General features: G+C 46.4%; 1 protein-coding gene across 2 annotated transcripts in view; it reads right to left on the bottom strand.

Annotated features, from left to right (window-relative positions):
- CHST13 (carbohydrate sulfotransferase 13) overlaps window positions 1-15,454 on the bottom strand; it is a 49,923-nt gene extending 34,469 nt beyond the window's left edge. Inside the window, exons 1-3 of one of the 2 annotated variants that reach the window (XM_029996137.2) lie at window positions 15,179-15,454; window positions 13,709-13,849; window positions 164-296 (exon numbers count right to left, since the gene is read on the bottom strand). The gene's annotated coding sequence lies outside the window, so the exon portion shown is untranslated. The remainder of the gene's footprint in view (window positions 1-163; window positions 297-13,708; window positions 13,850-15,178) is intronic. The other variant, XM_029996138.2, reaches the window with a different exon arrangement.
- Between the last annotated feature and the right edge of the window lie 1,701 nt (window positions 15,455-17,155).

Below are 17,155 nucleotides of genomic sequence, written 5' to 3'. Positions count from 1 at the left end.
GGCTCGCGGAGGAGCTAACGAAAATAATCATCCCTTTAGCCCAGCTTCCCTGGGCTCAGCAGGAGAAATAAGAACAGTAGAAGTGACCAAAATTCACCTATAGTTGGACATTTCCTTAAAAGAAAATACAGTAAAACACCCCAGTTCAAACTCAGACACTGACCTGTTGCGTCCTGCTGACTGTTGTCTGTATTTCATACCCGGAGGGCAGGGCCGGGGCCATCTGTGATCACATCAGCTATGCAAGGCTGGTCTTCCAACAGTCCGAGGTGAACGTGCCGTTCAGATCCGCGGGGCTAGAAGGCGAAACACACCATGAAGATTTCATAGGATTCTTATGTGGGCTCTGCTGCAAATATGATCGGCTCCAATGCTAAAACACCCTTTTTAGAAGGACAAACACATTTTCAAGGCAGGGGAGGTACATTACGGTAAGAGCTGTCGGGTGGCAATGGCACCAGATGCCGGGAGGTCAGGCCTTTGCTGTTGCCTAGTTCTGTGCATCTGAGAAACCTCCCTGGTCCCACATGCTGATGTCTTGTACCACCCCCCTTCCCCTGCAGCCCCACCATACAGAAAAGAGCGAGCAACCCCAGCTCGTAAGGCAGACAACAGTGGCTGGTGCTTACCTGAGAAGAAAGGTCACCCCAGAAGTGTAGAAGGGCAGAGGATTAAACCCAAGCTCTCAGACTCCCAAATTATTATCCCAAGCCTATTTCTAAGGGAATCATCAGATTCAGTCTGCACTGGAGAAGACCCTCTCTACTTCCCCGGGTACCACTGGTGACTGGAGAACAACTGAGGCACAAAGCACATATGAAAATATGATTGCTCAGCGGCACATGTGAAGTGAGCGTGTCCGTGGGCGAGCACTGAGCCTGGCTCTCTTAATCTGCCGGTTTGCCACGTTAATTGCAACAACTGAGAAACGAATATTTGCTGGAGAATGGCAATGGCTCCTTCCCTGCCAGGCTGTGAACTCCCCGTGGAAGGGCCATGCTGCTCCCTGTCTACACGGTGCCTCGCGCTGTGGGGTTCAGACCATGGCTGGAGCTATTTATGACTGTAAAGGCTATATTGATAACCAAGAATAATGGTCAAAAGGCACTAATAACATGGCATGGAGGAAAATTATTTGTTACTGCCGAGGCCTGGAACTGCATCTGACTTGTAGGTGAAGACGGGGTGCTTTTTGCCTGCAGAAAGATGCTGTGCCTTTGATGCAGTGCATGCTTGAGTCCCTCCCCGCTCATTAGTAGTGCTCGTTACTGTCTTCTCAGCAGGTTTCTCCCAAATGCCTTGCTGTTTCCCAGGACCTTGGTGCCACTGAGTGAGATTAACCCCAAGCTTTGGTCTGATGACCATGTTGAATGGAAATTAAACAGCAGCTAGTTTCAGCTAGAAACTGAGGAATCTGCTGAACTCCTCCCCAAGTCCTGGTTTTCCAGCTACTGTGAAAAGAAGCCTTTCTAGCGCGCATGTTGCACCCACTTACTTAACTGTGGAGTCCGAATGCCACAGAAATAATTTACCCTGGCCTCATGCTGGTGAGACCTCCATCTGCTGGTGGCCAGGCTCCAGTGCACGCTGCCTTGGCTGCCAGAGCCCCCGAGTTTTACCAAGCTAGCAAGGGCTTGGGCAGATATGTAAGAAATTACACTGATGCAGGACAGGCTTTCTTCAGAGACCAGCAGCTGGGCAGCTACTCACAGAGATGACCGTGGGTAATCTCTGTTTTCTAAGAACTGCGTTAGACAGCACCCTGCCTCCAGGATTTCTACAGGCCCCAGTGTATCCTGATACTCAATGCTTTGTTTTAAATTTTATGGCATCACTGTAATGTGCCAGCTGAGAGGGACCTTGCAAAGCCCCAGCTCATTCCCTACTTGAGCAGACGTGTGTGCAGCTTGTTCTGAAATTTTCCCTGAGATGGACACCTTATGATCTTGCCAAGCAATCCCTTCCAGCTCTGCAAACCCTCAAAAATTTTTCTTACCACCTTACCTGAGCCATCGTTGTCATAACTGGAACCCACAACATTTTGCCTTGAAAGACAAGCAGGGTGTCTGGTTCTGTCTCATTTTGTATTAACCAGGAAAAGTCAATTCTGCTAATAGCACCAAAGTGGAATGCTTGCTTTCTCAAGCAGTGCGCTATTTTCAACCATCTCCTGTAGTCCTTTTCACCTGCAGAATGTGAGTTTTCAAATATTATTTCATCAAAACACTAGTGCTTATGCCCACTTTCCACTGATATACAACAGCCATAGTTCAAAGCAGCAGAGAATCATGCCGAGGTGGACTTGTCACCATTAAGTACTGGAGTAAATATTTGCAGGCTCAGTATATAAAAGAAACAGGTTGGATAAAAGGCAGAATTTACATTAAATGCCTCTGGAGAGGTAACTGGAGATTTAAAAGTATGTATAATAAAACAAGATGCTTGATGAATCTTTTAAATCTATGGCCAGATTTTGCCATTTGTTCATACAAAGTAGCACGGATGCCTTGAGAAATCTCCTTGGTCTCAGGGTGACAGGGCAGGGAATAAGCAGCTGATCCCAAAGACACTCCACACCCCGGGGAATTGCACTGATTTGGTGGGTATGACAGTGTATGTTGCCTAAAGTTAAGCAGGTTCATACTCCTTGTCAGAAAAAAAGTACTGAGGGTTAGGATAGTGCAAATAGTATCTGGTGCTCAGTAGTTAATATTGAAACCTGGCTAATTCCATACCTTGCTGACCTTTCTGTTCCCAAACAAAACCCTAATCACTTCCCAGAGTTCCTTTTGCAATTATCTCCTGATCTGGGAAATCTCCCTAGAGACCAAGAAACTAAAAACCGGGCTCTCGCTTCGTATCGTGAAATGCTGGCCTCTGTCAAAATAGATTTCAAGAGATCATTCCTTTAACTTTCTTGCTGCCACAATTAAAAAAAAAAAAAAAAAGGCCTAAAAAAAAAACCCCAGCAGCTGTTTTCTTTTAAAAGCACTAGTGGTGATGGGAGCAAACTAAATTACAGGCTCTGAGGACTACTCTCTGCCTGCAATGCTTGCATCTACTGGAAATGCCGTTGGTATGATGGAAACTCCCATCAACCATTTTATTCAGTGGTGGCAACTAGGAACCGTGTTTGCCGTTTGTACCAGGCATTTCTATTTCATTAGTTTATGTACTGTTACCAGCTGGGAGCTTGTTCTCTGCTGATGTCTGATTTAGAGGCTTGCATGAGGGAGGGACGTGATTTACAGATATACACTGGAAAGCCAGTTGCCCTTCATCTTAGCACAGCATTGGGAACTGCAGTTGCTTCCGACAGCACAAGCAGCAAACCTGTCAAGCCTCCCACCAGGAGTGCAAGACTCACTCCTGTGGTCAGTGTTTGCTTCGTGCTCTGCTATTTCTTGCACATTCACAGCAGAAAGCCGCAGCCTTTCTCCTTGCTGCCCAAAGCACTGGCTGCAACTGGTCAGCTCTATCTGCCATCCCTGTAACAGCTACGTGCAGGGTTATACAGAGAGAAGGGGATGCTGTGATGTTGCTGCACGGCTGAGGTGGAGGCAGCTAATGACCTTTCTGCTCAAGGGAACGCTGTGAAGCCCTGGAGCAAAGCTACCGCCACGGCCCTGCCCATCATATGTCAGTGCGCAGCAGATGACTTAATACATAGCTTCTCCTGCACTGCAAGGAAACACAGTTCAGAGGGAGGAGATGGAGAGAAGTAATTTTTCTACTGTGTTGAATAGATCTCCTGCGAGCAAGGCTTTGCACAGAGCAGGGACTTGTATACTAGGTGCTCTTTTTTACCATCTGATTACAGTGGCTGGGAAAGAGGAGTCTGACCATTTCCAGCACAAATAGGTCTTGCAAGAAAAATATGTGTTTCAAGTTTCCCTCTGGAGGTGGAAATTTCTCCTTCTCATTCCTTAAGATGTTGCCTCCTCCAAGGAAGAACTGTATCTGCAACTTCATGAGGGGTCTGAAGGGAAGGGTAAAAACTCCTGGAACAGAACCTATAGGGCTTTACCTGGCTCACAAACACCTAACTCAGAGCAGGTACATTGCCAGACTTTTCAAAGGACCTGAATTACCTTCTCTCGCAGGTTTCTTAGGATTAGTGGCCACTGAATATTTACTATTTGGTAAAAATATCTTCTGTCTCGTTCTTACCTTGTGCTGCAAATCCCAAGAAATAACACCAAATCCTATTGTGGGGAAAAAAAATACAAATACTCCTATAGTTATGAACCCAAATCCCTCAGGGCAGGATGGGCTCTCAAGGGCCCAAGCCCGTAATTTTTTGAACAGATGGAAAAGCCTGACTGCATCCCACGCCTTGCTGCGCCACCTCACAGTGCAGCACAGCAATATTTAAGTCCCTGGGGGGTTATGAGCACTGCCCTACTGCCTGAGTTTGGGATTAAAAACAAGTCACAACCAGTCTTCCCCAAAGAAAAAAGGCTCTTCTCATGATGGCCAGACCCACACCAGGACTGGGACATCCCTCTCTGCGGATGTGGTGCTTCCCCTGGTAGAAACGACTGGGCTCAGACTGGTGAATAGAGATGCCACATGCACGCCAGCGTGTTTTAACTGGGCAGTCCGGTGGCACTAGCGCTGGAGAGCGTCCATGTAAACAACAGCCAGGCAGTCTGCCCCTGGGAGCTGGTCTTAACTTCTAGGAAAGCAAAGCATGCACACAAATCTCTTTGTTTCAAGTATCGCAGCATCGCAAACAAGATACTGATGGTACTGAAGCCAAGTAACAGGCAGTAGAGGAGCTGCCGGCTTTTGTTAGACTGATGAACATCTTCTAAACCCAGTAAAAGCCACATGAGCACAGCCCCCAGCTCCCTTTCACTGCACTCACCAGTGTAGCATCGCGATGCCTTCCAGCCATACACCAGGAGAAGTGACTAACAGCTGTCCAAAGTTTGTTTTGAAACCCCTCCACGAAACAAACACTCACTGTACACGCTCTTTACTCTGTGTGGTGGTGAGAAGAGCTGTTTTCATGCACAGTGACGCAGATACACCTATTTTGCAGGCATGCTATCAATCAGGAGCACAGTTTGCATTTGGAGTGGACGTTGGTAGAGGCTTGTGACAGCCCTCGTCTCCTGTGGGGCATTCCTGCCTTGGTCCCCAGGAAAGCCTTTTCTCAGACAGAAATCCCTTGGGTTTCCCTTGGGCAAAGGCTAAGGAAAGGAAGAGGTTTGTCTGGTGTCGTGGCTAACGCTCAAATACTTTGCAAAGCATCAAGACACAATGAGTTGAGTTTTATTACCTGCTCCCCTGAAGCTCTCCCAGAACAGGAGAAACCAGCCTGCACTTTGGTTTCGTATTGTCTACAACTGGGGGGAACACAGTGGGGAGTCTGCATTACTAGGCAACACCAAACCTCACAGTAATTTATCATGACCTTGCTAGGGTATTTGGGAGTCCAGTGCTTGCAGTCCTTGATCTGTTATGCCTCTGCCTGCATTCAGGTCCTATTGGACCTCCCCAGCAGTGGCAGGTGAGATGGGGCACAAGACCTGCACCACGTGCTGACCTTGCGACCACAGTTCCACCATGTCAGAACAGAAAATTCTCTCTTTGGAGCCCGGGCACGGTTTGCGTTCAAAAGATTCCCAAAATGGGGAAACAGGGGCTTGGAGATGCCATCAGGAGATCTCTCCATATTTTAGGGCAATTTGAGCACTGTGCTCTTTAAACCATTTGGCTGAAGCTGGTGATAACTAAGAGGGAGGGAGTGTTTGCCCACACAGGCACGGCGCCTTTGCTGATGTATTTGCAAGCCCAGAATTGTTAGTTTGAAGCCTGTAATGAAAAGGCCAGATCTTTGGCTGCTGTAAGCATTTGCTCAGAGACTGTATTCATTTTTATCCCAGCCGAGGGACCACGTCCAGGAAGTCTATACATCCATTCGATAGAGAGAAATTTGTTAACAGCATGCTTTTATACCTTCACAAAAGGTATAAAACAGATTATTCTAAGCTGGGCTTTATTTGCTTGGAAGCGTGTGACTCAGTAGCACAAACAAGCCTGGTATCTTAGGAGCAGAGCAGGTAGCAAAGACTGCTCAGGTATTTCTGTGAAAAGTCGTGTTTCCTGGACTTTCATCTATTTATGTTGACTTGTTCATGACCAGAACCCCAGGACCAAATGATCTGGTCTTGTGATCTTCCATATCCAACCAGCCAGCAGCCAAGATATAGCACGAGAGAGACCCTAGTTTAAATACCTCATCTAGAGAGTCCCATTTCCTAGCATAGCAGCAATGAGCACAAAATTGTGATCTAGGGTGTTTCATTCTCCAACTCCCTAGGTCTGAGCGATGGCAAATTTGTCCCTGAGAGTGGAGTGAGGGGGTGTATGTGGTAAGAATTGCTCATGGCCAAACGAAGCAGCTTCTCAGCTTGGCGGGGCATTGCGTGCTGGAGAGAGCTCTCTTCCCTGCAGCGTTCACTTTGCTGCTATTATGCACACATCCATCTGAAGTGGCTCCAAATACAAAGGGAAGGGAAAAAACCCACACTGTAAATAACAACATAAATTGCCATCAGTGGTCAGAGCAGTGCTATAAAAGTCTCCTCGACCACAGAATCAGCATGCTGACAAACTTCCCTTTCTCCTTAAAACCTTGTGTTATAGGCAGGGGCAGAGGTCCTGTATGTTCTTGTCCCTCTTGCATCAGGGAAGCTTGGGCAGGTCTGTCCCTTCTCCCCTCAGCAGCCCGCATCCTGACAGCAGAACCAGACCATCCAGAAATGCCGACATAGCTGAAAGTCCCTACAAGGAAGCAGCCTGGCCCTGGAGGAAGAGGAGAATGAAAGAAGACAAGAGTATGGAGCGATGTTTTCAAAGAAAGCCCCGTGACTTAGGTACTGCCCTCACTGACCACATTTAGATGAGTCTTTAGGTTCCTAAATCCCATTAGTACTGCTGAAACATTCCCCCATGACTAAATACAGAGTTTCTTGTTTACTGAAGGGGGTACGATTAAAATAATCATCATCTAAATACCATTTGTGAGGCTGTATCCTGCACGTACTGCCACAAAGTCAAACACAGGTTTGTTACTGCAATTTTAAGCATAGAGAACTAATTGCATATGCCTCGACATGACAGGGCTGGTCAAATCCAATCTAAACATCTTCTATTTCATGGAAACCCTGTCTGAAAAGGCATATAAATATTCTTTGTCCAGCAATCGTCCATGACACACTGTGTTTTCACTATTCTGGGAAGCCTGAGATACTATTTTTATTTAGACTAAAAATAATAAAGGCTTTTCTCCAATCCTCTGGGTGCCCTAATTGAATTATATCTGCATTAGTAAACTCCAGCACTGCTAAAATCAGACAGCCACCTACCCATAATGTCTAGGAGGCATATCTAGGAGGCATGGTGTCTGCCTCCTCCAGAAACTCTATCCAGAGGTGTCTTTTGCAAGAAGTTTAATCCTGGAAAGTTACCAAATCAGCTTAGTATGGAGTGGAGAAAGCACATTCCAAGTCTCTGAGCCACTGCAGAGAAAGCCCAGCCGTCTGGCTCCTCTCTTTTATAAAGAAATCTTTCAAACAAGGACTTTGGTCCACTGTTTGCACAGTCCATCAGAGACAGAAGGGGACAGGGCACTGGATTTGCAGCTGGAGCTCCTATTACTACCACAATTAATTCAGGAGAAACAGCCCAAGTAGCCCTGCAGACTGCAGCCCAAACAACTTAGATCAAAGGTTTGCAGGTCATGCCTTAGCCTCTTCTTGCAGATGTTAACCATGGAGTGATGATTCATGACTTTCTGCATCGTGTGCTCCCAGAAACCTAAGCCTGTGAGTCCAAGTCTCAGCTTCCAAAAGCTTTTAGTTGCAGCCCAGCGAGAATATGCCTGTCGCCCTACCGTGGGCGACTCTGGAGGAGGTACCAGTATGACCAACAAGGTGTCCTCCCATTTAAGCGCAGATGGTCTGGCTGGCTGAGTTACTGATGCTCTGCACTGCTCAGGGCATGACCAGACTTCCCCTCAGAGCACTTGGTTTGTAATGTTAGCACTGCTGAAAATGTTAAAGAACAGTCTGACTGCTACCAGGTCTATATTTTGATGGCAGCTAACTCCTGTACTTTTAAAGCAGTTGCTGTATTTCCAGCTGGTTGCAACGAGACAGGCTCTACCCTTTTCAGTGTAGCTAAAATAATCCACAGAAACACCCATGAGCCTGACCGTCTCTGAAGTTTGCTGTCAGTGAGGGGGGGAGAGAAAAAGCTTATTCTTTTCTACAGATGTTCTCAGCAATACTGTGATTTCAGCAAAGCCAGAGAGAATTCAAATGCCTCTCTCAGCTGAGGAAGAAAGCACAGTCATATGCCTTCCCTAAACCTTCTTTCCTACTAACAGTGCAGTCAGTGTCATTGAAAAAAAAATTAGAAAAAAAAATGAAGCAAATAGTAGGGGTTTTTTTTTTGGCTGTTATTTCTGCGGTTAAAGCTACAGCTAGAAGCAGCAGTAGCAGGTTACAGCAGAAACTGAATACGCTTCTGTGCAGAGGTTCAATTAGTGAACTGGACAGTCTTAAAAAGAAATTGGTTTTCAAACTTCAGAAATGAATTTAAACAATACGCGATTATCTCTTTCAATGCTCAGAAAACACCAGCTGGACACAGTACAAGATAGGTCAGGCATATGTTGCAATATTTAAAACCTGAAGCAATGAGAACTGCACTGAATCTTGCTCTGTTTTACTTCCATTTGGCATCCTGGAGCTAACAGAGCGGAGGAGCTTGAACAAAGTGCTTCAGTCAGCCTCTCTGTGGCTTATGCCCTGAAATGCCCCTGGCCAACAATTCAGTACTGCAGTCCTCCAGTCCTTCAGAGCCTTCTCCCTAACGTGAGATGGGGGAGTAAAGCTACCCCCAGCCTCCTGGTTTTAGCAAAGCAAGACTAGGAAAACCTAATAACTAATGAGGAAATAAAAAACTGCTGCTCAAATTGCAGGGGTGGCAGAGAAGGACATGCTCTACATGCAATATAAATCAGTACGGTACTGCAACATGGCCCTCATCCAAGCTTGCATGGTGTCTGCAGGCTGAGGCTCCCCGTTCAGAGCTCCCCTTTGCACCATGAAGCTCGTGAGATCCAGTGGCTGCCGCTGTGCATCAGCCCTGCGCTAAAGGCGGATCAAATCCCTCTGGGCTGAAAGCACCAAGCTTATGTCGCTTTTTAATGATGCCCACAGACCGTGTGGAAAAGCTTCGTGCTGCCCAGCAAAGCAGCTGTAACTGAGCAGTAAGATAATCGATGAGAGGGAACCATGATTATACATTATCTAGAAATACGGCTGGCCCAGAATATAAACTCTGGCTCCATGCAAGGAAAAGATTAGGAATTGGGGAAAAAATGTAATAAAGCTGTGTTATTCTGACAGTTAATTCTCATCCATACTGCAGTGCAGTATATATGGCTTTACTGTCCTCTCCTATTCTGCTCTCTTAGCTATATTTCCTCTGGTAGCTGGTTTGTAGCCAACCAAACTATTCCTGCAGAGCCTAACATAGATTCGTGGTGCTAAACCAGCCAAGCATGCCGTCAAGGCTAATGCTGGCTTTCCAGGCCCTCCTCTCAAGATTTCCAAAGCTTGACAAAGTGGGCATGACTCCATGGATCTCGTGAGCCACTGTTTGACTACACAGGAATTTATAGTTATGTGGTCACTACAGCTGTAGCTGAAGAAGGGATATACTTTACTAGTTAACGTTTTCCAATGAAATCTTAATTGGACTGTGCAAAAGCCAAGAAAAGAAAACCATTCTCAGCTGAAATCTCTGAAATGTATTCTGCAATCAGTCAGGACAAGCACACAGTAGAGAGAAACCTAATCCTAAATCCCACCCTTTGTGACCAAGGCTAGGAATGGCAATGAATGACACACAAAGCAAAATCTCCTCATTTTGAACGCAGTGTCTCAAACACCTGTCCTGCGTTCAAAGAAGTCTGATCTGCAACTGCATGTTGACATTTGTGAATGTGACAGTGAAGCTTAAAAAATTACTATGAGAAGACTATAAAGGAAAAGGTGTTAATCAATAGCAACATGAAACCACTTCATGTGCTTCCTTAATGTGTTAAATAATGGCTGAATAAAGTAAGAATATGTAACAGCTGAGTGAAATATTAGACTGTACAGAAACACATGGCAGTGCTAAAAGTATCAGCTTTTCCTGCACAGAGGAGTAGTGCTATTTCTGTATGGACTTAGCCAACAAAACTTTCCATCCACTCCAGCTTTTGAAACAATTAATCTCATGGAAACCAGAGTGGGAAATCCTGCTGGGGAACCAAATGCTTTAAAAACAGTACTTTGGTGAAAGATCCAACAGCAGTGAAAGCAAATGCACCTGACTTTCTGGGCTGCGCTCAGAGAAAGTCCCCTTTAGTTGCAGTGACAGATGTGAATATCTCTGTTCTCCTGCACCAAGCCTTTCTTGCCAACTTTAAATCATATTAAGTGCAAAATAGGGCGGGGGGTGGGGGGGGGGGGGGGGAGGGGAACAACTTTCCTTAACTAGCTTCAGAAATCTGTTTTTCTCCTTGTCCAAAAAGCCCTTCCACCCACCTGCCCTCAAGAATATTGGCTGCAAAATCAATCATCAGTCTGAAGAAACCCACTCAGCATGAGCATTTCCCAGGAGATCAGTGTCCAAACCCTCTCTAGATGCAGAAGGTGCCATTTCTGACGGTACAGGACTTGATACCAAATCAGCATCTGAATTAGCCCAGTTCCCAGGACCCCTACACACACGTGGGTAGAGGCAGGTGCCAGAACTGTACTCTGAGACAAGAATGAACCTGGCAGCCAGGGAAGATATTGAGAAAGTGAGAAAGGCAATGTCATTTCCCAGTTTTGGTGGCTGACTCCAGAGGGGTTGTAACAACTGGAAAATGTTCAAAATGTGATTGTCCAGACTCAAACAATCAACTAAAATTAGCCCGTTTGCTGACTTCTGGGAGGGCAAAAAGGTATGTCTGACCACCTGAGACGCTCTCCTGTCACTGTCCCCCAGTTCAGGGGCCAAGGACAGATTCGGAAGGATTCAGCCTTGCCACACAGCGGGGAAGGGGGAGACGGGACCCCAAGTGAATTTGGTGAAGAGAGGGAGAGAGGGGACAGCAGCAAGCTACTCAGCTTGGATGGTGGGAGAGAGAACAGGAGCAGGGAAAGCAAGTTATCCAGGAGACAGACTGTAACAGGAGGCAACAAAATGGGCTGTGATTTTACCCTTTGTTTCATACAGGCTCTCAGGACAGCCCTGCCTGACACCAGAAAGCACATCCAAGACATGACAAGCTTCGAGTCCAACCCATGTGGGTGGTAGAATCTCTTTTACAAAAGAGAGAAAAACCTCCACCGTAACCCAGTAAGTACTAAGAACAACATTCAATAATACATCTCCTTAATCTTGGTCAAAGAACAGCTGAAACATTTTTGCTGAAATTTAAAGCAAATTAATCAGCATGAAGCAGACACTCTCTGGTTGGGAAGTTTCAACCCAAATAGTTGCAATTTGGCAAAACTATAAGCAGCTGAAATGAATTATTGTTGCTGGAAGTACTAGTCTATTTTAACAATAGGTGGTGTACCTGCATCACTTACCATATGCACAAAATCTAGTATTGCAACAACAAAGACAGAAAGGAAGGCTGATACTGTTAATCACTAACACCTAAAGCATTGTAAGGAAGTCAGGGAAAGCAGCTTTTTCCTTGGAGTCGAGAGGTGGTAATTTCACCCTCTCTTGTGGAGGAAACAGTGGTTGCTGAATTTAAATTTTCACAGATCAAAAAAAAGCCCTCCAGGTGGTTTCTAATCCATGCAGTTAACTGAGTCTATGAATTTTGAGACCCCCTCAGATAGACAGCATCTCATTTTCCAAGCCTTTTTGAAAAGCCTAATAGAGATGAAACGAGCAGCATCTTTATTACCCATTCCAACACAGAGGCCAGGAGTGGAAACATCAGGGGACACCACTGGGTCGGTAGATAGGTGCTGTGGCTTCTCTGCATTAGAAAATTGAGGACGAAGGTGTGGGTATAGTTTGTATAAAGATGTAGACAGAGCTGTGTGGGGGACTGAGTTTAGAGAAGGAGATGATGGAAAGCAGTGGTGCGCAGAAGCAGCACACAGTAGTTGCACCAGCCTACAAGTTGGATTGACAATTGTGTAAAAAGAGATTAGTATAATGACAGCATCCTGGGTTTTGAATTTAAATTCTTCAACTAGATTCTAGGGGAATATTATAGCTATTACCTAAGCAAGACAGGTGAATTGTCAAAGTAACTTCAAACACAAAGAGCCCTGAAGATCACTGGGACACATGTTTGTAGGGCGATACCTTTTGGGATCAGACTTGTATTCAAGCCCATCAAAAAGATGTGCAAAAAGAGAGTCCCCCCAAGCATCCTGTCAGAGTAACAGCAGTCCCCCAAAGGCACACTCACTGATGAGTTCTATTGTACGAGTCCTGTGTAAAACCAAAAGGGAAGCAGCTGTGAATGCAGAGCTCGGCTCACACATTCAGCAGAGCTTCCCAAAGCCAGCCCAGGCAGGAGGAAAGCCCACTGGCCCAGGGCTGTCAGCAGTTTCCCCCCCACACTTCTGCTTTGGAAAGGGGGTACTCAACGCTTCATGGCAAGCTCCAAAAGGGTTTTAGTGATGCCACTGTAAAAATACTTGATTCAGAAGAGGCCATATTGCCAGATAAGTTAATGCCATGGAGAACACGATGCATTTATGGCTCTTTATGGCAAAAAATATGCAGCCAAGCGTACAATGAATCTTGAAAGCTTTGTAGGAGCCCCATAAATGCTTCTGCGTGCTGATGAGGTGAGAACATGGAGCTCTGTGCCCTACCAGTAGCCACAGGTTCCTTTCCATTAACTCACTCTTTAACCAATTACACATTCGCTACCATTTTAAACCCTCTGTTGCACATTTGGCTCTTGTAACATGGACTTCTAATCCACACTACCCTCTTCTAAATATGAAAGCCATAACTCCACAACAACTGAACACAGACAAAGTAGAAAGTAAACAGAGCCATTACTAGAAAGGCATGAGACAGGCTTTTCTCCTAGAGGCATGTTCTCACTAATCCTTGCATCAAGGTGAAGTGACTTGCCTGTGATGGAAGAATGAGTCAGTGGCAGAGCAAAACAGAGGATCGAGGTAACTTGATTCCTAGCAGTTTACTCCAAAAAGTTAATCTGTGCTCCCTCCTAATCCCCATCTAGATAACCTTCTCTATGGGATATCCAGGTTTATTATCAAACCAGTCTCCTTCTCCCACCTCCCTGGAAGGCTAGAGGTGGAGCAGAGCCATGCGCTCAGTGCTGAAGGTCAGTCCCCGAGGATGAGCAGATGGCACTTTTCTGAGGGTGTCGGTGTTGGCAGGTGACCCCTGCCTGTCCTGCACCCTGTTAGGGCAGCAGCAGTCACATGTTGCAGGAGGACAAATGGTTTCAAACACCCGCTTCAAAAAGCGCCTCGTGTCATGACAGAGGATCCCTCCAAAATGAAACCCCTGGGGAAACCCCCGTGCTGCAAGCTTGTACTCTGCCGTCAGAAGCAGCCCAGTCTTGGCTTGTACTGAACACCCATCCCATGGGAGTATCATGGACCTGGAGGGGTGTTCTGGCTGTTTTGCTGACCTGCAAAAGAGCCTGGAGAGGGTGAGGAGTCATCCTGCGAGCACAGTGTGCGGATGGGAAGGGATGCCGGACTGCCTGGAGCAGCCAGGCAGGCTGCATTCGCCGTCTCTGGGATGTTTTCAGAAGACAGCAGGTTTTGCTCTGAAGGAAAAAGAGAGAGAGTTGCAGAGAAGTGAGGTATCTGGCTGAACCTATACAGGTACATGGGCTTGTGAGGGTAACACTGATCTCCATGTCTCTGAGGGGAATGGGAAACATTCAGCTTTCTACTAAATTCTCTTTATTTGCAGATTTATTTTCTTTATTGAGGGTCTCTCACAGTCCAGGAGTATAGAGAAGAGTTAATTTAATTTACTATGAAGTGCCACACTATGGTATGAAGTGTTTCATACACAGGCAGGATTAAAAGGTTTCACTGAATTGAAAAGCTGAGTTACATTTGATTACATTCAAAGGGGCCAGAAAACAGAAAAATGGGAGGAAAATAATTTTCCATAGGTTGAAAGGAGACAGAAGTTAATGATCCTCATGGTTAACTTACAGCCTCTTATGCTTTCTGGGTGTTAATGTTAAATCGGCTAGACTCCTGCCAACTTATCTCCTGCAAGATACCTTTAACTACTCATCCATTTTTTTTTGTTCCGTTCAAGTTCTTTTACTTACACACCTCAGAGTGTAAGTTCACTTTAAGTTCACTTCCACACTAAAGGGTAAACATGTCACTTTGCTTCAACTTGCCCCAGGAAATATTATATTATCAGTGCAGCAAAACATGAGCATGGGTACATAGCCTAGGTTTTTACGTTTTTGGCAGGTTCTCCCTTGTGTGCACATAGAATTCAGTCCAAACAAGCTCTCACAGTGATTTTGTTCTCTATTGTAGCACACAGGCCAACCTCCTCAGATACGCATTTGGACATTAAAAATGAAATGTTGCAGAGAAACTGGCTGAATTTGAGGAAGATGAGGCATTCTTCCTGGGCAGCACACCTTCACCACGAGAGCAGGAGCATTTTGCAGATCTGCACTGAGCTTTCTCCCCCTGCTGGGAACACTCTAACCCTGAAAGCCCCACTTTCCCAAGGATGCCCACGGCAGCAGGAGGCCAAGTCCAGTGCAGATCAAGCTCGGGCTGTTATATCAGGGTATTTATGTCCAAACCTGCTCAGGACACTGCTGAACGACATAGGGAATAATGCCATTTCTAGTACAAAGACAACCTCTATCTGCGGAGAGGTTATGCTGCTCTTTAAAGAGCAGCCAAGAGCAGAATGTGCTCTCCAATCCCCCCAGCCGCCCACAAACAGCGGGAGCCTCTCCTGCCGAGCGCCTGTGTCCGTCCGGAGGGACCGAGCCCCCGGCAGCTGTACCGATGTCACGCTACGCTGCCAAGTCTGCTCAGATCCACAAAGGCGCTACGTACTCCCGAAAACATCCCCTGCGTGTGCCTGTAATTTTGTCTAAATTCACCTTTGAACCTCGTGGGCATTGTAGGCTCCCCCTTTCACCCCTCAAAAACGCAGTGCAGACAAATGCCCTCTTCATTTCTTTTAAGGGAAGGAATACATATAAAAGCTAATACAGAAGAGCACACTTCCCTCTTTGTGCATGGGGAGCATCAACTGGAAAGAAGCCAAGCAATTACCGAGCCCTAGAAGAAAAAAACAGGGAACTAGTTATCCTGAAGAATTACAAACCAAGGCTGAAAGAGATTTAAATTGAAAAAAAAAAATCCAAAGAGGAGCAACACAGCTACTGCAAAGCACCCAGCCCTTGGGAGAAAGAGTGTTTATCCCCCAGCAGTGCTGCTCTGCCTGGAGCCTCTCCCAGCCGCCCCCTCGTCAGCACTGTGGCTATAATGAATGCCCCTAAATGTCCTGCATAACACATGCCAGCCCGTTGATCGCAGCAAGCTCAGAGGAACCGCATCCGAGGATGCGTAGCTGAAATCAGTCAGAAGTAAATTGTCAGCGGGGGGACGTTTCTCTGGAGGTCATTAATCTGCTGATTACAAAGCCTGCTGACTGCCAGCCACGTTGGGCGGACTGGCCTGGCTCTTGCAGAGCACATTCTGTTTGCTTTTGACCCGACTGAAGATTTACACAACCTAAATATTTCTAGTATTTATTTCACAATGCTCTTTTAAATCTTAGGAAGTGTGCACTGTCCTTGTTTTGGTTGTCTCCTCCCTGCTGCCATTGCAGCAAGAGGGATGCCTCCCTGGCAGAGACCAGTTTGGTGTGCAGATCATCCATTTCACCCTGAGCAATCCTTAGGAGCAGACCCTGGTTTTCTCAGGTATATCAGTTACTCAAGCTGACCTTACACTTTCTGCTGGCATTTTGCTTCTTGGCTGTTTTCCCCCCTCTCTGGACTTGTTACAAGGAGTTCACTGACAGAGCAGGCTATTGCGCAGCCTTCGGGCTGCGCTTGACCATGTAAGATCACAAGACTTTTCTGTTATAAACCCTATAAGTGGGGGAAAGGCATGGCTTTGAAGTCAAGAAGCTTGTTTTTTTTTCTTCTTGAGAACATCAAATCTTCTGGATCAGACAGACCTTGCCCAGGGCATTGTTCCTAGAAAAAGGATTGTTCTAGCTTTAACCTCAAACTGCACCCTGAGCAGTAACGGGCCGTGGGTGCAGATGGATATAAATCGCTCCGGCTGAGTTTTTAGCTGGCCAGATGCAAGCCGGCTCCTGGCCAGAAGCCGCTGGGCTGCGTGAGCCCGGCGCTGAGCCCGGCGCTGCGGGTTGGAGCCCTCCGCACACGAAGGCAGGGGTGGGAGTCGACTCCCCCGTCTCCATCCGAGGCGCTCTCGGCGGGGAAGGGTGCCAACATCTGGACGGGGCATGTCTGCTCGGCACAACCTGCGTGCTAATGCAGCTCGGCCCCTGTCTGGCCCCATCTGACACTGGCAAGAGGGTCACGCCTGCCTGTGGACTCAGCATTATGCATTTTTATACTTCTTTTTTCTTTTAATTTAAAGGCAGATTTCTTGCAATTTTACTCACAAACACTTGGCTACCAAGTGAGTTGTGATTTCCAGTGAACTACTTGCAACACCATCCATTGAGGGGAAACACCAAAAAAATAAATCAGCAAAATTTGCAGGGTCACTTGCAGCATCTGCCACGTGATCCCAGCTGCGGAGCAGACGGCTCACTCCTTTGTCACCATGCCTTGATGCCAGGGATCTAACAAGGCAGCTGAGAAACTCCAAATGCTGGGTGAAGCAGGGTTTCATTAAAATAAAATATACCGAGCACATTGCATGTATTGATTTGTAATTCTCACCCGTGGTTGTTTTCATAAAGTAATTGCAGATGCTTGCTCTTGTTGCTTGCAAAGAGAGCAGTCAAATCTTAATCTGTCTTGCTTAACAGCCTCTGCATCAAAGACGTCATGAGAGGTTTGGACACTTTAAAAGGATCAGCAATTATCTGT

The sequence above is a fragment of the Aquila chrysaetos genome, chromosome 20 (assembly GCF_900496995.4).
Source record: "Aquila chrysaetos chrysaetos chromosome 20, bAquChr1.4, whole genome shotgun sequence".
In the NCBI taxonomy this organism is placed as follows: Eukaryota; Metazoa; Chordata; class Aves; order Accipitriformes; family Accipitridae; genus Aquila; species Aquila chrysaetos.
The sequence above is the reverse complement of the archived record's forward strand: the minus strand, read 5'-3'. Positions and strand labels throughout refer to the sequence as shown.